Source organism: Oncorhynchus mykiss, chromosome 29, assembly GCF_057628025.1.
Source record: "Oncorhynchus mykiss isolate SJ-2025 chromosome 29, ASM5762802v1, whole genome shotgun sequence".
In the NCBI taxonomy this organism is placed as follows: Eukaryota; Metazoa; Chordata; class Actinopteri; order Salmoniformes; family Salmonidae; genus Oncorhynchus; species Oncorhynchus mykiss.
The window spans coordinates 2,776,447-2,786,383 of NC_143050.1; positions in this window are offsets into that span (position 1 = coordinate 2,776,447).

Genomic DNA, 9,937 nt, shown 5'->3' on the forward strand with positions numbered 1-9,937 from the left:
GTCCTACAGGCCCTAGTTTCTACCTTCTTAACAACACTATCAACAAGGCAGGTCCTACAGGCCCTAGTTTCTACCTTCTTAACAACACTATCAACAAGGCAGGTCCTACAGGCCCTAGTTTCTACCTTCTTAACAGCACTATCAACAAGGCAGGTCCTACAGGCCCTAGTTTCTACCTTCTTAACAACACTATCAACAAGGCAGGTCCTACTGGCCCTAGTTTCTACCTTCTTAACAACACTATCAACAAGGCAGGTCCTACAGGCCCTAGTTTCTACCTTCTTAACAACACTATCAACAAGGCAGATCCTACAGGCTCTAGTTTCTACCTTCTTAACAACACTATCAACAAGGCAGGTCCTACAGGCCCTAGTTTCTACCTTCTTAACAACACTATCAACAAGGCAGGTCCTACAGGCCCTAGTTTCTACCTTCTTAACAGCACTATCAACAAGGCAGGTCCTACAGGCCCTAGTTTCTACCTTCTTAACAGCACTATCAACAAGGCAGGTCCTACAGGCCCTAGTTTCTACCTTCTTAACAGCACTATCAACAAGGCAGGTCCTACAGGCCCTAGTTTTGTCGCACCTTGACTCAGTCGTGTGGTCAGGTACCACAAAAAAGGACTCATCACTACTTTTATTGATGAGAGGTATTGACATGTTGAATGCACCAAGCTGTCTGTTTAAACTACTAACTCCCAGCTCAGACACCCATGCATACACCACAAGACATGCCACCAGAGGTCTGTTTAAACTACTAACTCCCAGCTCAGACACCCATGCATACCCCACTAGACATGCCACCAGAGGTCTCTTCACAGTCCCCAAGTCCAGAACAGACTATGGGAGGCGCACAGTACTACATAGAGACATGGCTACATGGAACTCTATTCCACATCAAGTAACTGATGCAAACAGTAAAATTACATTTAAAAAACAGATTAAAAAACACCTTATGGAACAGAGGGGACTGTGAAGCAACACAAACTTTTGGCACACACATGCATACACACACACACACACACACACACGATATCATACGCACTATACTTACACATGGATTTAGTACTGTAGATATATGGTAGTGGGGGAGTAGGGGCCTGAGGGCACACAGTGTGTTGTGATATCTGTGAATGTATTGTAATGTTTTTAAAACTGTATAAACTGCCTTCATTTTGAAGAGTAGCTGCTGCCTATGGGGACCCATAATAAATACAGATACAAATCTTCGTTTAAAATCCACCATGTTAGCTTGAACTATAAACTGACTGGCAGCCATTTTCCCCCAATTGCCAACTGTCTGACAGCTGTTGCTATGGCGATCAAGATGTCAAATGATAATTTGCCTTGTTGTAAATTCACCTTATGTAGCCCTGCCAACCTGACCCACTTCCTGATTGAATGCTGTTGTTTTCAATCTTCCAGTCCATTCTGGCCCGTTGACACAAACCCAGGGTTGAGTAGTTGATAAATATAAATGACTTTCGTCAAAAAAATTAATGAACTGCACAGAATCTGAAAGATATATTAATTCTCTGTTGAGGAAAATTATTTTAAAATATGTAAATGTTTGTTTTCATGTAGTAGGACCGCCCGCCAATGGCAATGTCTGCTAGTGGAATCCAGAGTAGCTTACCAAGCAAGAGGAGTCTTGGGTAGTTGATATCCACTAGGGGGAGCCAGAGTAGCTTACCAAGCAAGAGGAGTCTTGGGTAGTTGATATCCACTAGGGGGAGCCAGAGTAGCTTACCAAGCAAGAGGAGTCTTGGGTAGTTCATATCCACTAGGGGGAGCCAGAGTAGCTTACCAAGCAAGAGGAGTCTTGGGTAGTTGATATCCACTAGGGGGAGCCAGAGTAGCTTACCAAGCAAGAGGAGTCTTGGGTAGTTGATATCCACTAGGGGGAGCCAGAGTAGCTTACCAAGCAAGAGGAGTCTTGGGTAGTTGATATCCACTAGGGGGAGCCAGAGTAGCTTACCAAGCAAGAGGACTCTTGTGTGGTGTATATCCACTAGGAGGAGCAGGAGTAGCATACCAAGCAAGAGGAGCCTTGGGTAGTGGATATACACTAGGGGGAGCCAGAGTAGCTTACCAAGCAAGAGGAGCCGAGGCACCTCTGTTTGACAGGCTAGAGACAATGTTTGAACTTCCAGATCTGGTGTTATATGTCTATTTACAAATGCTAGCTACTTGTCAGGCTAGTCTGGAGATCTGTTCTGCTTTACGACACTACTTTTAAGCCACAGAAGCAAAAAAATATATATTTTTTGAATTGTAATTGCTAGAGCTTGAAATGCTATTCCTACTCAGGAGGAGAAGAAAACAAAGACTGAGAAAATGGCCAGTTCATCCACTGAACCCTACAAGAGAGGACGATGGAGAGAACAAGTCTCTTGTTTAACCTATGTGAAGCATTGACGCAGGGAAAGACATTTTAATTTTCAATACTTTCGGATGTCGGTTGCCAGATTTCACGACTTACTTCAGCTGTTTGTCCTTGACATCTCCCACGACAGAACTCACAGCTTGCCCATAAGTACTGCAGTGTAGAGCAGAACAGAACACAATAGAATAGAATAGAACAGTGTAGAACAGAGCAGAATAGAATAGAATAGAACAGTGTAGAACAGAACATAATAGAATAGAATAGAACAGTGTAGAACAGAACATAATAGAATAGAATAGAACAGTGTAGAACAGAACATAATAGAATAGAATAGAACAGTGTAGAGCAGAACAGAACATAATAGAATAGAATAGAACAGTGTAGAACAGAGCAGAATAGAATAGAATAGAACAGTGTAGAGCAGAACAGAACACAATAGAATAGAATAGAACAGTGTAGAACAGAACATAATAGAATAGAATAGAACAGTGTAGAACAGAACATAATAGAATAGAATAGAACAGTGTAGAGCAGAACAGAACATAATAGAATAGAATAGAACAGTGTAGAGCAGAACAGAACACAATAGAATAGAACAGTGTAGAACAGAGCAGAATAGAACCCGTAAGTGCTTCAGAAAGGCTGTCTGTAACCCTGTGTTTTCTTTGGCGAGTGGCAGCACACAGAGAAGTATCGCTGCGAGTTATAACTCATCTCTACAGTTTGTGCCATCACCGCGGAAGTTTGCCAGGCTATCTGACATGTCCTGAAGGAGGATTCTGTTGCTAATCCCTTCAACGGCACAAATTGGCAGAGATTTTGGGGATCGATGGAGGCACCTGTTCAGATCCGAGATACGACATCACTACAACCACAAGGGCTTTTTCTCCTGATGGCGATACAAGGTACCGATATCCAGGTAAGATACTCTGGCAGTCTGAGATACAAGGTACCGATATCCAGGTAAGATACTCTGGCAGTCTGAGATACAAGGTACCGATATCCAGGTAAGATACGCTGGTAGTCTGAGATACAAGGTACCGATATCCAGGTAAGATACTCTGGTAGTCTGAGATACAAGGTACCGATATCCAGGTAAGATACTCTGGCAGTCTGAGATACAAGGTACCGATATCCAGGTAAGATACTCTGGTAGTCTGAGATACAAGGTACCGATATCCAGGTAAGATACTCTGGCAGTCTGAGATACAAGGTACCGATATCCAGGTAAGATACGCTGGTAGTCTGAGATACAAGGTACCGATATCCAGGTAAGATACGCTGGTAGTCTGAGATACAAGGTACCGATATCCAGGTAAGATACTCTGGCAGTCTGAGATACAAGGTACCGATATCCAGGTAAGATACGCTGGTAGTCTGAGATACAAGGTACCGATATCCAGGTAAGATACGCTGGTAGTCTGAGATACAAGGTACCGATATCCAGGTAAGATACTCTGGTAGTCTGAGATACAAGGTACCGATATCCAGGTAAGATACTCTGGTAGTCTGAGATACAAGGTACCGATATCCAGGTAAGATACTCTGGTAGTCTGAGATACAAGGTACCGATATCCAGGTAAGATACTCTGGTAGTCTGAGATACAAGGTACCGATATCCAGGTAAGATACTCTGGCAGTCTGCGATGCAAGGTACCGACTATATCCAGGTAAGATATGCTGGTAGTCTGCGATACAAGGTACCGACTATATCCAGGTAAGATACGCTGATAGTCTGAGATACAAGGTACCGATATCCAGGTAAGATACTCTGGCAGTCTGCGATGCAAGGTACCGACTATATCCAGGTAAGATACGCTGATAGTCTGAGATACAAGGTACCGATATCCAGGTAAGATACTCTGGTAGTCTGAGATACAAGGTACCAATATCCAGGTAAGATACTCTGGTAGTCTGAGATACAAGGTACCGATATCCAGGTAAGATACGCTGGTAGTCTGAGATACAAGGTACCGATATCCAGGTAAGATACTCTGGTAGTCTGAGATACAAGGTACCAATATCCAGGTAAGATACTCTGGTAGTCTGAGATACAAGGTACCGATATCCAGGTAAGATACTCTGGTAGTCTGAGATACAAGGTACCGATATCCAGGTAAGATACTCTGGCAGTCTGCGATGCAAGGTACCGACTATATCCAGGTAAGATATGCTGGTAGTCTGCGATACAAGGTACCGACTATATCCAGGTAAGATACGCTGATAGTCTGAGATACAAGGTACCGATATCCAGGTAAGATACTCTGGCAGTCTGCGATGCAAGGTACCGACTATATCCAGGTAAGATACGCTGATAGTCTGAGATACAAGGTACCGATATCCAGGTAAGATACTCTGGCAGTCTGCGATACAAGGTACCGACTATATGCAGGTAAGATACTCTGGTAGTCTGAGATACAAGGTACCGACTATATGCAGGTAAGATACTCTGGTAGTCTGAGATACAAGGTACCGACTATATGCAGGTAAGATACTCTGGTAGTCTGCGATACAAGGTACCGACTATATGCAGGTAAGATACGCTGGTAGTCTGCGATACAAGGTACCGACTATATGCAGGTAAGATACTCTGGTAGTCTGAGATACAAGGTACCGACTATATGCAGGTAAGATACTCTGGTAGTCTGCGATACAAGGTACCGACTATATGCAGGTAAGATACGCTGATAGTCTGAGATACAAGGTACCGACTATATGCAGGTAAGATACGCTGATAGTCTGAGATACAAGGTACCGACTATATGCAGGTAAGATACTCTGGTAGTCTGAGATACAAGGTACCGACTATATGCAGGTAAGATACGCTGATAGTCTGAGATACAAGGTACCGACTATATGCAGGTAAGATACGCTGGTAGTCTGCGATACAAGGTACCGACTATATGCAGGGAAGATATAAATACTTGTGACTATATACATATGACTTAATACATGTGACTATTTACATATGACTTAATACATGTGACTATATACATATGACTTAATACATGTGACTATTTACATATGACCTAATACATGTGACTATATACATATGACTTAATACATGTGACTATATACATATGACTTAATACATGTGACTATATACATATGACTTAATACATGTGACTATATACATATGACTTAATACATGTGACTATTTACATATGACTTAATACATGTGACTATTTACATATGACTTAATACATGTGACTATATACATATGACTTAATACATGTGACTATTTACATATGACTTAATACATGTGACTATATACATATGACTTAATACATGTGACTATTTACATATGACTTAATACATGTGACTATTTACATATGACTTAATACATGTGACTATATACATATGACTTAATACATGTGACTATTTACATATGACTTAATACATGTGACTATTTACATATGACTTAATACATGTGACTATTTACATATGACTTAATACATGTGACTATTTACATATGACTTAATACATGTGACTATTTACATATGACTTAATACATGTGACTATATACATATGACTTAATACATGTGACTATTTACATATGACTTAATACATGTGACTATATACATATGACTTAATACATGTGGCTATTTACATATGACTTAATACATGTGACTATATACATATGACTTAATACATGTGACTATTTACATATGACCTAATACATGTGACTATATACATATGACCTAATACATGTGACTATATACATATGACCTAATACATGTGACTATATACATATGACCTAATACATGTGACTATTTACATATGACTTAATACATGTGACTATATACATATGACTTAATACATGTGACTATATACATATGACCTAATACATGTGACTATATACATATGACCTAATACATGTGACTATATACATATGACTTAATACATGTGACTATATACATATGACTTAATACATGTGACTATATACATATGACCTAATACATGTGACTATATACATATGACCTAATACATGTGACTATATACATATGACTTAATACATGTGACTATTTACATATGACCTAATACATGTGACTATATACATATGACTTAATACATGTGACTATATACATATGACTTAATACATGTGACTATATACATATGACCTAATACATGTGACTATATACATATGACTTAATACATGTGACTATATACATATGACTTAATACATGTGACTATTTACATATGACTTAATACATGTGACTATATACATATGACTTAATACATGTGACTATATACATATGACTTAATACATGTGACTATATACATATGACTTAATACATGTGACTATATACATATGACTTAATACATGTGACTATATACATATGACTTAATACATGTGACTATATACATATGACTTAATACATGTGACTATATACATATGACTTAATACATGTGACTATATACATATGACTTAATACATGTGACTATATACATATGACTTAATACATGTGACTATATACATATGACTTAATACATGTGACTATATACATATGACTTAATACATGTGACTATTTACATATGACTTAATACATGTGACTATTTACATATGACTTAATACATGTGACTATATACATATGACTTAATACATGTGACTATATACATATGACTTAATACATGTGACTATATACATATGACTTAATACATGTGACTATATACATATGACTTAATACATGTGACTATATACATATGACTTAATACATGTGACTATATACATATGACTTAATACATGTGACTATATACATATGACTTAATACATGTGACTATATACATATGACTTAATACATGTGACTATTTACATATGACTTAATACATGTGACTATTTACATATGACTTAATACATGTGACTATATACATATGACTTAATACATGTGACTATTTACATATGACTTAATACATGTGACTATATACATATGACTTAATACATGTGACTATTTACATATGACTTAATACATGTGACTATATACATATGACTTAATACATGTGACTATTTACATATGACTTAATACATGTGACTATATACATATGACTTAATACATGTGACTATATACATATGACTTAATACATGTGACTATATACATATGACTTAATACATGTGACTATTTACATATGACTTAATACATGTGACTATTTACATATGACTTAATACATGTGACTATTTACATATGACTTAATACAAGTGACTATTTACATATGACTTAATACATGTGACTATATACATATGACTTAATACATGTGACTATATACATATGACTTAATACATGTGACTATATACATATGACTTAATACATGTGACTATATACATATGACTTAATACATGTGACTATTTACATATGACTTAATACATGTGACTATATACATATGACTTAATACATGTGACTATATACATATGACTTAATACATGTGACTATATACATATGACTTAATACATGTGGCTATTTTGCATTCAGAAAGTATTCAGACCCCTTGACTTTTTCCACATTTTGTTACGTTACAGGCTTAATCTAAAATGGATTAAAAAATGTTTTTATCCTCAGTAATCTACACACAATACCCCATAATGACAAAGCAAAAACTAAAGACAAAGCGAAAACAGGTTTTTAGAAATGTTTGCAAATTTATTTTAAAAAAACAGATACCTTATTTATGTAAGTATTCAGACCTTTTGCTATGAGACTCAAAATTGAACTCAGGTGCATCCTGTTTCCATTGATCGTCCTTGAGATGTTTATACAACTTCATTGGAGTCCACCTGTGGTAAATTGATTGGACAAGATTTGGAGAGGCACACACCTGTCTATATAACGTCACTGTGCATGCCAGAGCAAAAACCATTTAATGAGGTCAAAGGAATTGTCCGTAGAGCTCCGAGACAGGATTGTGTCGAGGCACTGATCTGGGGAAGGGTACCAAAACATTTCTGCAGCATTGATGGTCCCCAAGAACACAGTGGCCTCCATCATTCTTAAATGGAAGAAGTTTGCAACCACCAAGACTCTTCCTAGAGATGGCCGCCTGGCCAAACTGAGCAATCGGGGGAGAAGGGCCTTGGTCAGGGAGGTGACCAAGAACCTGATGGTCACTCTGACAGAGCTCCTCTGTGGAGATGGGAGACCTTTCCAGAAGGACAACCATCTCTGCAGCACGCCACCAATCAGGCCTTTATGGTAGAGCGGCCAGACGGAAGCCACTCCTCAGTAAAAGGCGCGTGACAGCATGCTTGGAGTTTGCCAAAAGGCACCTAAAGACTCTCAGACCATGAGAAACAAAATGCTTTGGTCTGATGAAACCAAGATGGAACTATTTGGCCTGAATACCAAGCGTCACGTCTGGAGGAAACCTGGCACCATCCCTACGGTGAAGCATGGTGGTGGCAGCATCATGCTGTGGGGATGTTTTTCAGCAGCAGGGACTGAGAGACTAGTCAGGATCGAGAAAAAGATGAACAGAGGAAAGTACAGAGAAATCCTTGATGAAAACCTGCTCCAGAGCGCGTTCAGGATCTCAGACTGGGGCGAAGGTTCACCTTCCAACAGGACAACGACTCTAAGCACACAGCCAAGACAACGATCGAACATCTCTGGAGAAAACCAAAAATAGCTGTGCAGCAACGCTCCCCATCCAACCTGACAGAGCTGGAGAGGATCTGCAGAGAAGAATGGGAGAAACTCTCCAAATGCAGGTGTGCCAAGCTTGTAGCTTCATACACAATAAGATTTGAGGCTGTAATCGTTGCCAAAGGTGCTTCAAAAAAGTACTGAGTAAAGGGTGTGAATACTAAATGTAGATGTGATGTTTCAGTTTTATTTATTTTTTAGATTTGCTAAAAAACTGTTTTTGCTTTCTCATTATGGGGTATTGTGTGTAGATTGATGAGGGGGGGGAAAATATATATATTAGAGTAAGGCTGTAATGTAAAAAATGTGGAAAAAGTCAAGGGGTCTGAATACTTTCTGAATGCACTGTACTTATTATTGATTCTTATTATTCCTTATTCTCAAGTGACTGGACATTTGCCAATAAAACGGAGGGAAGTGGAGGCAGGTTCTCTCTTCGTCTTAATCTCACAAGGACGAGCCGTCTCTCGGCGTTTCCATCTTGGCAGCCCGAATATGGTGGTTAGGTCGGACTCCAACTTACATTGGCACACACACTGTTCAGTTGGGATGCAGAAAAACCCTGGGAAATTCCAGGGTGTGGATACTAGGGTTGGGGTGAATTCCAATTTGGATTTAAAATTCTAAATTAAATTCTGGAATTCAAGCAAGAAGTGGAGAATTCACTTTGGAATTGAATTTGAATTGCAGCAATCAACCCTCCAAAAGTGGAATTGATTTGGAATTTAAATTGGAATTGTAAAAGAACATCATCACTGGAATGGAATTGGAATTTAGACTGTCTGAATTGGAATCGAATAAGAACCATCCTTCGGTTGGAATTTAGTTAGAATTTAGACTGTCTGAATTGGAATCGAATAAGAACCATCCTTTGGTTGGAATTTAGTTAGAGTTTAGACGGTCTGAATTGTGATTAA